Source organism: Macaca thibetana, chromosome 2 (genome assembly GCF_024542745.1).
Source record: "Macaca thibetana thibetana isolate TM-01 chromosome 2, ASM2454274v1, whole genome shotgun sequence".
NCBI lineage: Eukaryota > Metazoa > Chordata > Mammalia > Primates > Cercopithecidae > Macaca > Macaca thibetana.
Genome location: NC_065579.1, coordinates 192,796,986 through 192,816,550, shown reverse-complemented (window position 1 = coordinate 192,816,550; position 19,565 = coordinate 192,796,986). Strand labels below are relative to the sequence as shown.

At 37.1% G+C, this 19,565-nt stretch overlaps 1 protein-coding gene, 1 long non-coding RNA gene and 1 pseudogene across 12 annotated transcripts in view; 1 reads left to right on the top strand and 2 right to left on the bottom strand.

The window, feature by feature from the left end:
- LOC126949350 (uncharacterized) overlaps window positions 1-16,656 on the bottom strand; it is a 38,745-nt gene extending 22,089 nt beyond the window's left edge. Inside the window, exon 1 of the long non-coding RNA XR_007723676.1 lies at window positions 16,525-16,656. This is a non-coding gene — a long non-coding RNA (uncharacterized LOC126949350). The remainder of the gene's footprint in view (window positions 1-16,524) is intronic.
- ROBO2 (roundabout guidance receptor 2) overlaps window positions 1-19,565 on the top strand; it is a 1,778,513-nt gene that overhangs the window by 1,419,399 nt on the left and 339,549 nt on the right. The window lies entirely within an intron of this gene.
- LOC126949345 (voltage-dependent anion-selective channel protein 1-like) lies at window positions 17,538-18,430 on the bottom strand (annotated as a pseudogene).

Here is a 19,565-nt window from a genome sequence, read left to right as displayed (position 1 = left end):
ATAAAACAATGATTGACAAAAATGTTGTGAGATCTGGAACAAATCAGTAGCCAGGACATTTCTGAAGATGGAGGGACTATTTTCATCTACTAGGGCAAATAGAATTGCCGGAATCAAGAATATTTCATGAAAAAGGTAGAATTTAAATTAGATATTGAATGACAAGTAGGATGTACATAATGAGGAACAGGAAAAAAGCATTTTAGAAAGAGGGAAAAAGAGAAGCATGCATTAACAAAATTAGTGCTTTTTAACCAGATGTGAAATGTTTTTAAAAATATAAGTTGAGACGGCAAGTTGGAATTAGATTATAAAGTATTAGTCTACGTATGTTCAAATTAACACTTAAATGGGGGACAGGTGAATGGAATAGATAGGTGTGGTATCAGGATGTGTTTTGGGAAAAGCAACTTAAGAGAGAGTGAAGAGTAGTCTGGAGATAAGAAAGACTGAAAGCCTAGAGATATATTAGTTTGTTCTCATGCTGCTATGAAGAAATACCTGAGACTGGGTAACTTATAAAGGAAAGAGTAAGTTTAATTGACTCACAGTCGAACGGGGCTGGAGAGGCTTCAGGAAACTTACAATCATGATGGAAGGGGACGCAAGCACGTCCTTCTTCACATGGCAGCAGGAAGGAAAATGCCGAGCAAAGGGGGAAAAGCCCCTTATAAAATCATCAGATTCCCGGAGAACTCACTCTCTATCATGAGAACAGCATGGGGGTAACTGCCCCCATGATTCAATTACCTCCCACTGGCTCTCTTCCATGATATGTGGGGATTACGGGAACTGTCATTCAAGATGAGATTTGGGTGGAGGACACAGCCAAACCATATCAGGAGACTTCTTAGATTATGATTGCAAAATCTCAGGTCAGACTAATTGAAAATAGGAATCAGAGGAACAACCATAATAATACAGATTATAACAGAGAGGGACGATATAGCAGAGAGTGGCAGGCAATAAGAGAATGGAAATGGAGACCTCAAGTTGGTTTCAAAGATTCTAAGTCTGGGTAACAGGAGGGAAGACAGAGTCATGAAAACAAATATGGAATGCAAATATTTCCCTAACACTCATCATACTCTCATAGTTTGGAAAAAATACCTCATTCTTTCTCCCAAAAATATTTAAATCTGCCAGATATATTGTATATGTACAACATGTCCATAAATGCAAATTTTTTAACTTTAATGACTTTTGCAGGTTAGCATAGATTTAGAGCAAAAGATAAACTGACATAGAATTACATAAATTATGCAGTAGGGAAATCAATTTTTTTTTTACTGCTCTTACTCAAACTTGAGACTCTACCTAGAGTTTTATCATTTGCTATGCTGCCTCACATATTCCAAAAATTATTCTAAGAAAGAGTTATTTAGAGAGCTGATTTAGTTTATAGAGCAGCTACTCAGAATTGAAAATAATCAACAGTACCTTAAGATTCAGGCTCTAACTGGGTATTTAGGCAGGGACCCAAAGAGATAGTTACTCCTATAACTCAACTTGGTAAAATGTACAGAGCATGAATGTAGCAGCCCAACCCATCTGTTCTTTTTTTCTAATTTTGAAAAGGTTATTTTTATATCTGTCTTTGGAATTTTTAGTTCTCGCTCTGCTATGCTACAAAAATACTGATGCTAACAGGCTAAATTAAAAAAAATAAATTGTTGATAAGAGGAAGAGGAAACTGCGGGATATAAACCTAGCCATTTTCCCATTTAGGCGGTATTTCCTTACTTTTTAAATAAACTCTATGACCTTTTACTTTCTCTCTATCTCCTCTCTGCATCAGTTTTCTTATTAAAGTCTCAACATTTCTTATAATGGATGTCTCTAGAATTTCTTTACAGGAGACATTTAGGGGCAGCTACCTAAAATAGGAGAGTTGGGGGGCTTACTTTAAACCTAAACTGAAATAATAGACATGTTATTTATTTATTAGACAGAGTCTCACTCTGTCACCCAGGCTGGAGTGCAGTGGCATGATCTCGCCCACTAACATCCACCGCTTGGGGTCAATCAATTCTCCTGCCTCAGGAGATTTGTAGCTGGGATTACAGACATGCACCACTATGCCTAGCTAACTTTTGTATTTTAAGTAGAGACAGGGTTTCACCATGTTGGCCAGGCTGGTCTCGAACTCCTGACCTCAGTTGATCCACCCACCTTGGCCTCCCAAAGTGCTGGGATTACAGGCATGAACCACTGTGTCTGGCCTAATAGACATATTTTTAAATTGAAAATATATATTACTGATTTAAAAAAATAAAGATTTCTAAGGTGATTTTATTCATGCTTTACATAAGATTTTTAAAGAATACAATTTCCTAATATTATTACTAATATTATTATCAGAATAATTATTCTGGGGGAGACTAGGGTTAAAACAATTCCCACCATAGCTGATAATATAATGAATTGCATTGACTAAGTGTAATTTATGAAGCGATAGGCAGTGGAGGCTCCTAACTACTTATATGAAGACTCCAATCACTTCTGAAATTGCATATGCATGTATTGCTCCAAAAGTATAGAATAATATAAATATACAGCAATCTATATATTTATTCAATTATCCATTCACTTGTCAAATATTTAAAATGTTCCTATCATACATATAGGTGTGGATATCTAAATTCACACATGAGCAAAGCACGATTAAGTTGCCTATGCCATTCATTTGAAAAGTTAGGCATAAACACTCAACTGAAAAATCCCTTTTTCTAGTCCTCTTTGTTCTCATCATAGTTAAAATGATGCCTTCTTTTTACTTTAGAAGCTAACATTTAAATGTTGTAACTCTTTTACTAAATTCAGGCTGTAGTGGTTAAATGTATCACTCTGGGGTTAAACTCCCCAATTTTATTACATAGTTGCTGTGTGTCCTCAGATAAATTACTTGACCTTGCTGAGCTTCAATTTCCTTTTTTTTTTTTCCTTTTTTAAATTCTTTCTTTCTTTTTTAAGAAACAGGGTCTTACTCTGTCACTCAGACTGGAGTGCAGTGGCACAGTCATGGCTCACTGCAGCCTTGACCTCCTGGGCTCAAGCAATCCTTCCACCTCAGCTTTCCAAGTAGCTGGAACTACTGGTGTGCATCACCACACCTGACTCAGTAAAGAACTTTTTTTTTTTTTCCATAGAAACAGCATCTAGCCATGTTGCCCAGGCTGGTCTCAAACTACTGGCCTTAAATGATCCTCCTGTCTTGGCCTCCCAAAATTCTAGAATTACAGGTGTGAGCCACCAAACCTGACCCGAGTCTGTTTTCTCAATTAAAAAAAAAAAAAGATATTAATAGTACCTATCTCATAGGGTGGTTGTAAAGATTGAACTAATTAATACATGTAAACTACTTAGAACAGTGTCTTGTTTGTGGTGCACCCTTAATACAAGTTTAGTATTCTTCTGACTAAAGCCTTATTTCTCTTCATTAGGCCTTCCACATGCTTCCCTTCCTCGTCTCCCATAATCACCCCTGAACAATTGTGGGTCATACTAGCTCAGCAAATGAAATCATTAAACTAATAATTGCACCCGTGTGTATTTCTGTATAATTGATATACATTCTTGGCTAGAAATTCAAAAAGGTTATGCTGATGTGGACACCAAATCTAAGTGATAATGCCAGATTTCCAGATCTCTTATTTAGCATGTTCCAGCTCACTCGATTAGTATGAGAGGTTTTAAAGTCAACTGTAATTTCAGGTATCTATTGGAAAATACATTAAGTATCCTCTAAATGATAAAAAGATAGAAGAATGCATGAATATAGTTGAAATATAGACTTGGAAGGCAGCAACAGCAGCTGACTATGACCTTTTTATTGAGAAAGTGACCCAGAAAATGGCCAAGGAAATTTCATCATTTATTTCCCACTTCTGAACCAAAGTCTCAGATGCCTTTAAATCCCCATAGGATAAAGTTGGCTTTAGGTTGTATATAAAATACAAATTGAGTAAGGGAATATTTTATCTTTACTGCTCAGATGTTTTATCAGCTTTGAATGGAAAAACACACTAATATATCTTTCCTTGATAGGTGCACATCAGCTTTAATTATAATCAGTCCTTCCGTAGATGGAATTCATGGGACTTAATGTGCTATCAAATGCAAAGATAGATCTTTTTGCTAATTCTCTGAAATTACACTTTGTTTCTGGGCATGTGGGTATAACAGTTCCTCCATGCCATGTTCTTTCTATATTGCTACAAAGCACCATAGATTCAATTGTAGGCATGGGGTACCATATTAATTTGGAAGTTTGAATTTCTAGAATATTTTCTGTTTAAGTACAGATCACACAGAGTGGATACTCCCTAGTTAAGTTGTTGAATGGTTGAAAAAGGACAAGATAAATGAAGCTGTTTGATAAACTATGGAAGACAAAAATAACCTGCCTATAAATTTGATTTGGGGGCTAAGGTAGGTTTGTTTTGGTATCACATTTATTCCTGTGTGAAATATAAGTATTCTGTGTTTATAAGAGAGGGAAAATGTATACATTTATTTGAACAACTAATATTAATAGCATCTACTATGTGGACTTATGAAATAATCTATATTTATTGCATTCACAATGCTTTTATTTGAGTAGGGAATAACGATAAGGCAATTAAAATATAGGGGTATGTTATAACTGAGTTTGTAAACTTTGACCATATTTTGTACATAATGGGTGGTGATGGTTGCGTTAATTAATTCGATTGTATTATTACACAATGTGTGTGTGTATACATAAAAATAAAATCATCATATTGTACATCTTTAATATATTCAATCTTTATCTGACAATGAAATATTATATTTTATATATATGTGCACATGCTAGGGATAAGCAGAACTTTATCTGGGGACATTGAAGGTAGCTCTTTAGGATTATTAAACATTTTGAGAAAAATCAAATTTCAACTTCACCTTTGTAAGAAGTGGTACTGGGCTTCCTTTGCAAATGAAATGCGGTGTGACAGAAAATAGACTCATGTAGCCCTCTTTAGTGGGATAGCTTTCTTTCTCAACATCAACTAACACATCTCCTAGGTGTCCTTAAAGTTTCAACCTATAAATATTCTACCTCATTAAGCATAAGGACCAGCCATGGACATATGCCGCTAGTGTCCACTTTCCTTCAGAGATTTAGGGTGATGAGAAGATAAAGGGTCTGCTTACCAGATGGAGCTTGTCAGATTAGCAATTGGAGCAGAGTAAATATCGCTGTCATATTGTTGGTTTGAAGCACAAAGAACCCCTTTTGTATAACGCATGTGCATATTTAATAGTTTAAAACAAAAAAAGCTCAGCAGAAGGTTGGCTGGTGGTTGAACCTCTAGCAGAGTGGCCATTGCCTGAAGGCATGTTTCTGCTTTCCTCATAATAGGGAACATTAGCAACCAGTGGCTTGAGAAAGGCAGAGTCAAATCAGTCTCTTGGGGCCCAGTCGGCCACGTGAAGTGAGAGCCGTTAGACACAGCAATGCGATTACTGCTACAGAAAAGGTCTGCCACATATATTACTGCATAGGCTTTTCAGGGCTGCCAGCTCACTCAGCTTACAAATGTCAAACATGATTTAGAAGGTTATTATACTATCAAGAGGGAAGGAGAATGATTTTCCATCACTGAAATTTCTATTTCATTCTGTGGCACATACTGCATCTCACGAAGGCCAATATTGCTAAATAACCTGCTTTTATCTTTAATAAGTGTTTTATGGACCTTAAATTGGAAGAACCATTTCCACTTTATTTGTATTAGAAAATGTGATCTTTTCTGGTCGAATAACAGCATGATAGATATAGTGTGTGTATCAATGTATTGTGCTGAGCAGATTGTTCTTGGAGGGGAGTAAATTTGCTTGTGATGTGTCAGTTCGGGAGAGCATACGTAGGTAAGCTGCGGTGTTGATAAATGCGTTTTTAAGTCTGCAGTATTTTATGCTAAAAATGATCAGGTGCAGTTCTCTGTACTGCATTACTTATTTCTCTTTGGGCTTTATTGTGACTGGTATTTAAAAGAACCTACTTTCAACCCCTTTGACCCCTTTGGGAATATTTATTTGCTGAATAAGGACTCTATTTGTTGGCCTCAGTGAGTTAATTTAGGTACAATTATATTTGAAGAGTTGCTCAATAAAAGCAGAAGGCTATTTTACTTTTATTTTAGGGAGATTTTTACTCTTGTTTTGTAACATTTGAAAAATAAATAATCTTCAAGTGTGGCTGTTAAAATGTACAATAAACACCTTATTGTCAATGTGGAATTTTTAAACATTGCCTTTGCAGTCATAAAAGAGGGCAAAACAAGGGATTTCAACTGCCCTTTTGGTAGCATTCTTCACTCTATTTCCCAGCAAATCACTCTGATTGCTTTTTCTGAGTGTGAGACTATAAAACTGAAGGTTGCCTACATCTCCAGGTCCCAGAATGTGCCATGCACAGCAATACATCAGCACTCTAAGCTGACACATTTGGGGATGGTGTTCTCAGGTGGGATGTAAAAAGGACAGAAGGATACAGTCTATGGTGTTGAGATATTGTCTGTCCCCCCTTTATCTGAGATTCTGAAGCATTAAATTAAAATCTGTGAATTTGCCCATGTTCACATGGGCATTGTCAAAATTAAATTAAAGCTTATGGAAGGAAGCCTTCTCAGCCTGAAGAGTAGCACCTTTCCTCCAAGTTCTGCACCAATTTTGTCATTTGCCAAAGTGCAAGTCACAAAAAAAGGAAAAGAAAACAAACTTAAAAAATCTTTGAATTTTGAAAAATAATCAGACTTCTTTCATGGGACAATAGCACTAAAAATTTAAATTTATTCAACGTTCTCCAGATGGAGTATGAAATGCGCTTTCTAACATTTGAACAAGAGTGAACCTGAATATCTACATAAGGATTAATATGTATGTCTGTCTATGCCCTTTTATTCTTTTGAAGATATTCTGTAATATATACTGATTTCAGGTAGTTTCTTTATTGTTATATAGACAAAAAAAAACAAATCTAGAGATACAAAAATATTTTCAGTTTAGGAAATAATTAGAACATTCTATTTTTTCCTCTTCTTTTAAAAAGTAACAATAGAAAGAAAACTCACTTAAATATTGAATGATAATAAATGTTTTATCTTAGTTTTGAAATTTGATCAAATAATAAATTTATTATAATGTATTCATATATTCAGTAACCAATGACATATTTTTGTAAGTCTTGAATGTTTAAATAATCTTGTTTAAAAATTTTGAAACATTATTTTTTCTAATTGGATAAAAACTCCCTTTTACAAATCTCTCACATGGTTTCTTTTAATTGAAAACTCTTTTTTCAATTACATGTGAAATACAATTCTATTAATAAACTATGAATTCATATACACCTTTTTAAAGCATTCAGTTATTTGGGCAAAGCAATGCAAATATATAAACTCAAAAATATAAACTATGATGGTTAATTTGATGAAATATATCTCACATTAAATTGTAAAATGCAACAAAAGTGTTTCTTCTATAGCAAAATCTTAGCTTCTGTTAAAATAAACACGTATTTTTAAAAATCCTGCGTGACCCTTTCTTAAAGAGGTAAGTTCACTAATAGACCAGTTAACTATTTTCTAGAAACCAAATTGAATTTTGAAATAAAATCATTGTCTAAAAAGATGGAGACATATACCACATAACGTAAAACTTACGTCAGTTCATATTTGGGAGAAAGTTATCTTTCTGCTATGATTCTACAATAAAAAAGTTCATTTATATCTCACAGCTTAGTAAATCAGAGGAATGTGCAATCTTAGAACTTTTGTTTTTAATCACCCTAACATTTTTTTCTAGAATTCTTAAATTGAAAATTAAATGTCATGCTAATAGTGTTTTGCTTCCTTTAGAAACAAAAGCATTGTTTGCAAAAGGCATTATCTTTGCATCTGACAATATACAATTTCATTTTTCATTCTAGTTATCTTCAAACCATTTAATAATGCATTCTTGCCACCTCTTTCCCAATGCCAAATAGATACCTTGTCACCTTAAAATATTTCACAGAACAATTGCAGCCTTTAACATGTAGAACATAGCTCTCTGAAAAACAGGGTACTTTCTAGTACTTGTGATCTATAAACTTCATTGGATAGGAAATCAAGTGACTCATGCATGCATCCTGGCCTCGTTAATTTATGTTGATGGGTGGTATGAAAAAGATAAGGAGATGCCAAACTGGTGAGTTGTCTGTGACCAAAAAGAATTATTTATTTTGTTGGAACCATGTAACTTAACACTAATATTACTTTTATATAGTATTGGAAAATTATACATTAGATAACATTTTCTAGAAATTAAGCTAGTTATTTTAAAGTAGAGTTTACCGTCTTGGCTAAGGGATTGCAAACACAAAAGCATGCAGGGGTGAAGTGGATAAAGTCAAAGTGCATAGCTGCAGTGAACTGAACAATCCAAAATATCACCAAAAACATGTTTCTTTAAACAGTCTACTGGCAACCTTACCCATGGCTCCCATTGCTGGCTTCTTCCCGAAGGCCTGCCATTCTTTATACTACTTATCAGGCTTTTCAAAAAAGCAGGGGTGGGGGCAAGGTGCGGTAGCTCACACCTGTAATCCCAGCACTTTGGGAGGCTGAGACTAGTGGATCACTTGAGGTCAGGAGTTCAATACCAGCCTGGCCAACATAGCAAAACACCATCTGTACTGAAAATAGAAAAATTAGTTGAGCGTGGTGGTGGGCGCCTGTAATCCCAGCTACTCAGGAGGCTAAGGTGGGAGAATCATTTGAACCCACGAGGTGGTGGTTGCAGTGAGCTAAGATCACACCAGCTACTCATACTCTGGAGGCTAAGGCAGGAGAATCGCTGGAACCCACAAAGCGGTGGTTGCAGTGAGCTGAGATCGCACCACTGCACTCCAGCCTGAGCAACAGAGTGAAACTCGTCTCAAAAAAATTTTAAAAAAGTAGGAGTGGGGGATATTTTTGTCAAATCTAGGAAATGTGAAATTTCTTCTAGAAACAACCTGAATTATATTAAAAATATTGACAATATATGAGTTGGGTAGATGAGTTTTTATCTTGATGAAAGGAGATATTTCCTTTTTTTTTTTTTTTAACTAAATTGCTTTTATACAAAGTTTACAAATTAAATCTGCATATAAGGAGAGTTAAATTTAAATATTAATTTTAAGATTTTTGGAAAATGTGGCAATCGTTCTTTTCATGTGAGAGATAACAAGTCTAAGCCAGATATTTAGTCTTGTTCTGTGCAGGCAGGAAGATCTCATCTGGATTCCCTGGGCTTCTTGGCATTCTGACTCACAATATCTTCATCAGTTTTCTAGTGATACATGAATAAAAGCGTAATAAAAGATAAACCAAGGGCATAGTCAGGAGTTCAGGGGAGCCTAGGCATTAGTCCACGTGGGAGAAAGAACGCAGACTTCCTGAGTGGCCTAGGACTCTGAATGTTGTGTCAGTGACGCTGGATAGATCCAAATAGACTCACAGAAGAGGCCCTGGGAGGAAAAACTGGAGGATGGATGCGGGATACTAGACATAAATACTAAAATATATGTTGAAAAATTTAAATAGTACCATTTCTGAGCATTCTTGTGGTTCCATAACTTTATAGAGCTATGACATATACTAGAGTCATCACCACTTATCAACTTCAGTGAAACGAGTGGGGCCGGGGAATTTCATAGCTTTCCAAAATCTAAAATGCATATATTTATGCACAGAATTTGTAGGTTACTTGAACATACTGTATTTCTCTCAGATTCTAACTAATTCTTAGAGAATAGTATTTCTCTCAGATTCTGACTTGTACTCAGAGAAGTTAAATAACTGACTATATAGATGTACATATAGAAAATGGTTGGTCTGGGATTTAATCCAAGGTCAAGATTAAGACCTGACCAAGATTCAGTCTTGATCCAAAACTTTTAGTCCAATATTTTCTCCACCATAAATGAAGAGTTTAAATGAACACTGGATTCGAATTCCGACTCTACTAATTCTGACTCTACTAATGATGGGCATAGGTACCCATATTATGGGGCTGAGATTCGGCTATTTATTTTGTTAGTTTTATTTCGTTTTGTTTAAATCCCAGGTAATTTCAATTTATAGCTAGGACTGAGAACCACTGGTTTAAAATCTAAGAAAACATAATTTATTTTCCTTTACTTTCATATAGATTCTAATAAATGTCAGTTGTTATTAAGTCTTACATTTATATACTCACAATACATAAATATGTAAATACACAATTCACAGAAATATGTTTATGTGCTTAATTATCCATCTCAAAAGCAGATTTAGGGGAAATGCAGCATGTGATACCAATTCGAAGAAAAAATGGGAAGTAATCTTTTGTAGTTGGTTCTACCTAGATTCTGGTGTTTCCATCTGGAGGGACTGAAAAGAGCTTCTATCCATTGATTAGCTATAATGTGCCTTCATGCTTATGGAGAGATTTCTTCATTCAGAGTCTCCTGGAAGAAGCCACTGAGTGATAATGAAAGTCTCATAATTAGGATTGCCAAGTTTAGTACATAAAAATACTTGTATTAAATGTGCTTGTCTGGCAACACTACTCCTAAGAGCTTGGCTCTCAGATTCATCTCTGGTCCCGTGTTTTTAGCTCTCTTCCCAGATGAGTGATGGCAGCTGCCATGTCTGCAAAAGGCAAAATATCATCTTTCTTTTCTTCAGAGACACTGACCTAGCTGAAATGTTTCTCTGGACAATCCAAGAGGAATCAGACATTTACATCAGCAAGAACCACATTTGTGTCTGTGATACTGTTGAACGGTCCATAGGGAGATGACTGATTTTTAAAGCAGTGGTACTTGTAAAACAGCAACAGTAAGGCTTAAAACAAATTAATGCCCAAAGTGATTTCCTTCATTCCTTAATGTAAAATCTTCCTGCATGTAATTCATAGTAACTGAAAATGGAAAGCAAGCGGTAGTTAGACAGTAGCTCTTTCTTCCATTAAAAAGGTTTAAAGGCTTCAAGTTTGTTTTCTATGTACTGTCTGACACGGCCTTGCAGATATTCTTCATTCAAAGTTATATCCCCTCCTAGGGTTTCAGTGACTGAAAGAGGAAAATTTCCTCTTATTTTAAATTTCCTTTAATGGATCACAAATCAAATTTTATGTACACATAAACTCAAATTAAGAGCCTGTTTATTGCGAAATTGTCTTTAAAAAGCTAACTCTAACATTAATACAATTTAGTCCCTATTTGTAGTCTGATGGTATCTAAAAAAAGTTTTGGATAAAAGTAAATCTCTACACCTTCAAATTGAATGTTGCAGCCAATTGAGAACCTATGAGAAATTAAATTGAGAAAGATGTTTTTGAAGACCCATTTCAGGAGAAATGAATTCCTGTGTCTTGAGAACCCTAAAGCAGATAAGAAAGCAAGGCAATGGATCTAATTCTATTTGGAGTCTAAAATTCCTGCAATTGAGGATATATAAGAAAAGATTTATCTTGTGTCTATTTGTCTTGAAGTTCAGTTGAAATCTGGTTCTAGAGAAAAAGAAAGATATTAATTTCCAGAGAGAGCAATTGTGTCTTTCAGAAAAATTGTGCATTTCTTCCCAGTTGAGATGTCTCAAAATTAAATGGTATTGTGCAAAGCTTCATTATCTTGTTTCTCTTAAGAATCAAGCCCTGTTTTTCAGAACAGTTATCCAATATCTTAATAGATGAAACATAATTTAGAACAACCCTATAAGACCAAGATTTGCCAATACAATGTCTATTTAAATATAGAATTACTATTTAATATAGAATTCAGTGTGGAGAGTAATGATGAACTTTAAGTGAAAAAAAAATAAAAGAACTCCATAATGGATTAGGTCTTTTTGTCATGAGTGAAGAGGCTAATGTAATATAAGCACTCATGAGTAATCAGATGTCTTCTGATGAGTGAATTGAAATGTCATAGCAGAAGTAATCCACTATACATTTTATTATGAATTTTTGTGGGCAGATTTAAATTTATTTTCTGACTCATTTAATTTATGTAATCAAAACAAAATCTAAGATGCATGGAAAAATCAATTTTGGTAATAAGAGATTTACCCCAATATATGTATTCATTTCTAATGTTTTCTTTTTCTCATTAGTTGACTGGGTTATAATTTGTGCTTGTCATTCTTTATAGCTTTGTTTCTGGTTTTTGCTAAAGGCCACAAAACTTCATACATCAGGTATTTCCAACAATACTGTGCTATTGTATGTGCACTAGAAATATCCTGGTGCTTTTGGTAGCTCCAATCAGATATGTCTTATATATGATTTGTCAGATTCCACAGATAAACTGTATTTTTGCAAAACTAGATTTTAAAAGATTTAGTCAATTAGAAAATATATGTGGCTATTTAATTGGCTTCTACTGTTTTGCTCTTAACTCATCTAAGATCTAATGCTAAGACCATCATATCATCATGATCTTTGGTGAGAATATAATTGCTGAAAATGTTTTGAAACCACTGGGTCAGTGATTAAGAACAAAAAGGATTCAGTGTGAAATCAAAGTTCCCATACAGCAGTCGTGATTTACAGGAAATGGGGATTTAACTGGGTTCACTTGAAAAGTACTGAATCTTAACTTCTCAGGATTCTTGTGGTATGTTAGTAGGATATGCTTTAATGTGGATCACTAATCTCTTTCTCATAATCATTTGTTTCTAGTACACACCTATCTCATTCTTTCATCTTTTAATACATCACTCAAAACAAATGACTCAGGGCTGGGTGCAGTGGGTCACGCCTGTAATCCCAACACTTTGAGAGGCCGAGGTGGTCAGATCACTTGAGGTCAGGAGTTGAAGACCAGACAGACTAACATGGTGAAATCCCGTCTCTACTAAAAACATAAAGATAGCTGGGTGTGGTGTTGCCTGCCTGTAATCCCAGCTACTGGGGAGGCTGAGGGAGGAGAATTGCTTGAACCTGGGAGGCAGAGGTTGCAGTGAGCTGAGATCACCCCACTGCACTCCAGCCTGGGTGACAGAGCAAGACTACGTCTCAAAAAAGAAAAACACAAATGATTCAGAAAATTTTAAAACTTGTTAAGTTTTTATCCTTCTGGAGCATATATATGTGACAGCCCGTTGAATTCCAGATGTTTTTCAGCTTATTTTTGTATCTAACACCTGATACTTCATAAATAAAAACAGGTAGAAGTTTTGTTTACTGAGTATTTTTGTGATTACATATCTAGATAACTTTCAAAATGACCAGTCAGTGGTTTTAAGTATGTTTTGATCTCCATCTTGTATCATATCATTCATGTATTGTTGGCAAGTGATGAGTTTTACCTGTATTAGTTGGCAGCATTTTATGAAGCCAGTTTTATAAGTGCCTTTAAAGAAATAGAAAATCTCCCATGGCTGTCTCTAAGCAAGGAGACAAGAGAAGGTGAATGAGGGTGTTTTAATGTTTATTTTTTGTCTTACCTTTCAATTCACACATAAACCAATATGGAAGTAGTAATATCTAATGTAGAAAATAGAAACCTATATATTTTTAAAGATTTTTGAGTGAGTGTGACTAGACAAGTCAGATAATTTATCGTTTTCATTCTTAGGCCATAAAGATCCCTCTGGCAAATTGAAGAGTTTAATGACTACATATTTTCTTAAACTTTAACTGTCTTAAGTGAAGGGTACACATAGTTTGCAGTATTGGTGAGTGAAAATGTCTAACTTGAGCGAAGAGAAAACAGTCCTCCTCTACCATGAGAGTGAACAGAGACATACATGTCAGAATTCAAGATGGCAGCTACTCCTGGAAATTATGCAACACACACATTTTAAAAATTCAGAAATCTTAATTATCACCAAATCTAACAAAGCTATGACCTTTATTTACCTTTTCTGTTGACTTTTAGACTCATGGTTAATTTCGTAGCTGACAATACAAAGCTTATCTTCATTTCTTAAAATTTCTAATTGGAACCTAGCAGCTGCATCCATAAAAGAAAATGCTTCTTGTAGCCTACTCCACTTTCCATCAGACAAAGATGAAAGGGACAAGAGAAAGCCCAAGTGTCCATTTGTTATTTCAAGTACCAATTTTTATTTTATCACTCAGGATGGGTAAGGGATGCTGTGTTAACAAACAGTCCCCAAATTTCAGTGGTTTTTCCATTTAATTTTTTAATTGATACATAACAATTGTACATATTCGTGAGGTATATAATAATGTTTTGATACATATAATATGCAACAATTAGGGTAATTAGCATAGCTATCATTTCAAACATGAATCATTTCTTTGTGTTGGGAGTATTCTGTATGGTCCTTCTAACTATCTGAAATTATATAGTGTATTATTGTTGACTATAGTCATCCCGTGGTGGTATAGAATACTAGAACTTATTCCTCATATCTAGCTGTAATTCTGTATTTTTTCACAAATCTCTTCCTATCCCTACCTTCCCCAACCATTCCCAGTCTCTAGATCAGTGTTTTTTTGTTTTATTTTGTTTTGTGTTTTTTTGTTTGTTTGTTTTTGAGACAGAGTCTCGCTCTTGTCGCCCAGGCTGGAGTGCAATGTTGCAATGTTGGCTCTCCACAACCTCTGCCTCCTGGGTTCAAGCAATTCTCCTGCCTCAGCCTCCCGAGTAGCTGGGATTACAGGTGTGCACCACCACGCCCGGCTGATTTTGGATTTTTGGTAGAGATGGGGTTTCTCCACATTGGTCATGCTGGTCTCAAACTCCTGACCTCAGGTGATCTGCCTGCCTCGGCCTCCCAAAGTGCTGGGATTATAGTGTGAGCCACCGTGCCCAGGAAGGATCACTGTTTTTAAAAGCAAACTTTTTTTAAAAAAGGTCTAAGGTCTATCAGTCCTTGGGCTACATGCCTATTTCAGTTTGGCCGGGGCCTTGCTCTGGCATAAGTGTTGACTTTCCTTCAGTATCCAGGGTGAAGGAATGTTGACACCCTGGTGATAGTGGCTGAGAGAAAGGAGAGTTCTGGAAGCTTTTGTATCAACATAAATCCCTCAGCCCATAGTAATGCATGCCATATTCTGTTATAACTCATAGGTTACAAGTCACATACCACACACAACCACAAAGAAGTCAGAAGGCAATCTAGCCATGTTTCTGGAGGGAGGGGCCCACCACAAACATTCCGCAAGCACTGAAAATGATTATCCATATACCACCTGCAAATTGAAAACCCCAACTTAGACTCCATTGCTACCCATCTTACTTATTCTACATGCTGACTTGACTCCATATTTTAGTTACTGACTTTTTAAAGAATTGCATCTAGCATTTGGCCTTCTTCTTTAAGCAGAGTTCTCTTTTACATGTTACTGATGTGTTTTTGTTTTAAGGTGTTTTATCTTAAGTCAAAACCAACACTAGTGACTATGTCATTAGTTACTAAGCCTAATAATTATAACATTGATTCAACAGGATTAAAATTTATGCATGAGATTCTGCTATCAGGTTGTTCAGGGAGATGTTCTGTGACTCCAAGACTTAACAGTTTCTGTGTCTTGCATGTCATTTTACAAATATACCAGAGAATAGACTGCGAATCATAGAATTCTAATATCACAGGGTTGACAGGGAAGTGTTAGAAAATATATCATCTATTTCTTGTATTTTGACAAGATTGTACACAAGGCATTATATATCAAGCCATTGAGGGTGGGAGAGCAGAGAGAGAAAATTATTTCCCAAAATTGTTTCATTCAGTTCATCATAGAGCAAGGTTATCCCATATAACTGCTGTAGGGAATGTGGGTAGGGTTTGTCTTGTGAAAAACAAACTTATTTTTGTTTTGTATTTATCTCATTAGCAAAATTAGTATTGTTTAAGTTTATGAATATTCTGAATAATAAAAACAATGAAAATAAAACAATGTGGTATAGGGACAAGAAAGCTGGATCACATTACTGTGATTCCGGAAGTGCCTTAATGTCTTCAAAGCCTCAGTTTCCTTCTGTGTACAATGGAGGAAACAAAAATCAACTTTTTGCAAACTAATAATATGAACTTGGAACTACACAAAGGTCTTATTTGCAGAATAGTCTTAGAATAGCGACATAAGTAGAAGCATGGTAAGTGTAACTATATATAAACAAGCACACAATTTTAAATGGAAATTAAATTTCATTGTTTAGACCACATTGATTTTTATCAGCTCAATCTACTCTCACATATTTGAGTTACAAGGTCTGAGGGTGAATGGCGTTGTGTGATGAATTCCAACAAGTCTGGGCTTTACTTAATCAAATTTTACAGTGTTGGACCAAACAGTAAATGCTTGTGAAGTTGATTCGTTCGTCTCTCAACTTTGAGATGCTTAATCAAATAAAATCATAAAATTTAAAAGCTAGAAGTGACTTTGAATTCATATCCTCTAATCCCTTCACTCACATTTTTTTTAAAACTGTGCTGTTATCAGTTAGGAATTTTATTCAACTGCTAGTAAAAGATTTTTGAAAGTTAATGCTGTATACAAATTATGAATATATACCTCCAATGTTTTGGCAAGTTTCTCGGCCTTCCCAATGTAACTGGCTACATGGATGGCAAGGTTTGCACAGCATCTTATGTATGGAATAATAAGAATGACATTCAACGAAGAAAGCTGATTTAAAAAAGAAAGAAAAGAATGATAAAAGGCAAAAGGGTAAGAGGCTGATGAGTTTGTTTCATTTTAAAAAGAGCCAGGGTTTTTTGCTTGTAACTTATTGCCCAGCATTTTTTTTTTTTGAGGTTTCAATACTTTATTCAAGTTTCTGTAAGTGATGTTACTAATTCCACACAAAATGGAAGACTCTAGAATGTACCCATTAAACTGTTAAAAAACAAATTGATGAGAATACAAAAGAAGTCCAATTTAGCTTCTGACTGTTGTCACCATGTGATTACAATCACACAGACTCTTCCAAGCTTATAGCTGGAGCTCCTAGAAGCTATTTCTTACTCTGGTGCAAGGGCAAAAAAAACACAACACAGTAAGGAATAAGTCCTGAATTACTGGCTTCATCACATCCACCTTCTCCACCCCAAAATGGCAAAAAAGAAACAGTGACCACAGCCTGCAGACCATTTGGTGTAAAAGAGGTGACCACGATGAACTGGGGTGGGAACAGGTCATGAAGATCTGTCTAAAAAGTCTCATTCAGGTGAGTTTGTACACACTGTCAAGCAGCGAGTCTCTCTTCAATTAGGGTTAGGAAACCAAGGTTCAATTCTCAGGAAATCATAATTTAATTCATTTACTCACTATGAATTTACAAAGTGCCTACATATTATCACCTACCACTTGAAGGCATTTCTAGATAAAAAAGAAACCTGGCATCTCAAAGGGCGAGTTACCCCTAAGTCTACCACTGAAAGTACCTTTTTTGGAAATGGCGTTTCTTCTGTCCCTCTGAAAGGGTAATATCCTAAAGCTGAATCATCTTTAACCTGGCGGTCTAATATGTGTAGCAATACTTGCATCCCAGACATACAACATTAAAAGATACACTAAATTCTGAAGGTAGCTATGCTGCAAAATAGTTTTAAATTAAACACTTGTACAGTATCCGTTTATGCTTGAAATTTCAGTCCTAGACCATGCTCGTGGCCACCAGCATTGACGTTCTTGCCATCCAGGAGAGCTGACAGTGTCAGTTTGATACCTGGCTTTAGGGTCTGAGTGTATCCTAAACCTATCAGGCTGGAGTTGTTCACTTTAGTCCAGAAGCAGGCATGAGGGTCAATCTGATACTTGCCTGTTACTCTGAAGCACGTGTTACTGTTCTCTGCTGTCCAGACGAGAGGGACAGCGGTCTCCAACTTCTTGTTCACCTTCTGGGAAATGGAGCCACCAAACTCTGTCTGTCCCCTCATTCACATTAGTGTGAAGCTGGAATTCATCAGTCTTGGAGCCAACCGCAACGTTGCTCTGGGTCACTCAGGAAGGACTTTGCAGTCTCAAAATTCATCTGGTAGCCGGCCAGCCAGGCCTGTAACCCGGCAACCCAGCACCGGTGCACCCCGGATGGAAGGCCCGGCCACGTGGAAATGCACGTCACAGCCCCGATCAATGTGCTCCCACTTGTACCCTGTCTTGATTTTAGCATTTTCCCCAGGGTTAGGGGAGAAGGATGAATGGAAGGTCAGCCTCAGTCCACGGGCACGCTGGCCGTCCACGGTCATCTCGGTGCCTCGTGTATTGTCGGGGTTCCATTTCTCCGTGGGCCTCCAGCCGCACTCGTCAGTCTGTACTTGGGTTCCAGACCGCCCGTCACTTTGGTGATCTCAGTGTTGGCTGAGCCTGAGCCTGTGAACTCCACTCAGATTTCGTTTTCAAATCAAGCTTTGTTAAGCCAGTCCACAGCCCTTGGTGAAGACATCCCAAGATCCGCCTATGTGGGGGGCACGGCCATCTTCCGCTGCAAGGCGGTGGCGGGGGCTGCGCGGGGCCGGGCTGGGGGCCCTGGGGGGTTCGGCGGGGGCCGGGCGGGGTTCGGCGGGGTTCGGCGGGGCTCGGCGGGGTTCGGCGGGGGCTCGGCGGGGGCTCGGCGGGGCTCGGCGGGGTTCGGCGGGGGCTCGGCGGGGTTCGGCAGGGGTTCGGCGGGGTTCGGCGGGGTTCGGCGGGGTTCGGGCGGGGGCCGCACAGGATTCGGCGGAGGCTGCTCGGGGGCCGGGGCGCGGAGACAGGAAGTTGTCCAACATTTTCATACAAGGCCCCACATTGTGAAGAAGGTGGGGGGATGTAATTCATTTTACTTTATTTTTTTTTGAGGCAGGGTCTGGCTCTGTCGCCCAGGCTGGAGTATAGCGGCATAGTCTCCGCTCACTGCAAGCTCCGCCTCCCGAGTTCAAGCCGTGATGGTGCCTCAGCTTCCGGAGCAGCTGGAATCGCGTGCACCGCCATTTTGTAGTTTAGTAGAGATGGGGTTCGCCATGTTGGCCCGGCTGGTCTGGAACTGCTGACCGTGGGTGATTCGCCACCTCAGCCTCCCGAAGCGCTGGGATTGCAGACCTGAGCCACCACGCGCAGCTGGTGATGTAGTTTTATGACTGGTCACCTTATGTATTCTTCCAATACTCTAGTTCCATGAATAAAACATAGAATAATACAGATACTGCATTAGGAACATCTGCTGCAGGGGCCCGTTTGACCATTATGGATGGCGTTATGAATACAAATATTTATATTATTTATGTTTGCCATTATGTCTGTTCTGGAATATTAGCAAACCAGAATCCTAATTAGCAAGAGACTATATAAATTGAAATCATGCATTTTAAAGTAAAACAAGTTGATTCAAACTAGGACTCACCACTTGCACAAACTACTTAGCACAAATTACTTAAACCTGGATGTTCTCATCTATGAAATAAGGACTTTATAAGGTCAAGTACTAAATTAGATAATATATGTAAAGTGAAATGCCTAAATACAATGCCTAGGATGTAGTAATTGCCCTGTAAGTTGTAAGTGCTACCGTGAACCAGCCAATGATCTCTACTACATATTATGATTGAGAAATTAAAGATGGTTGACATTTTATATAA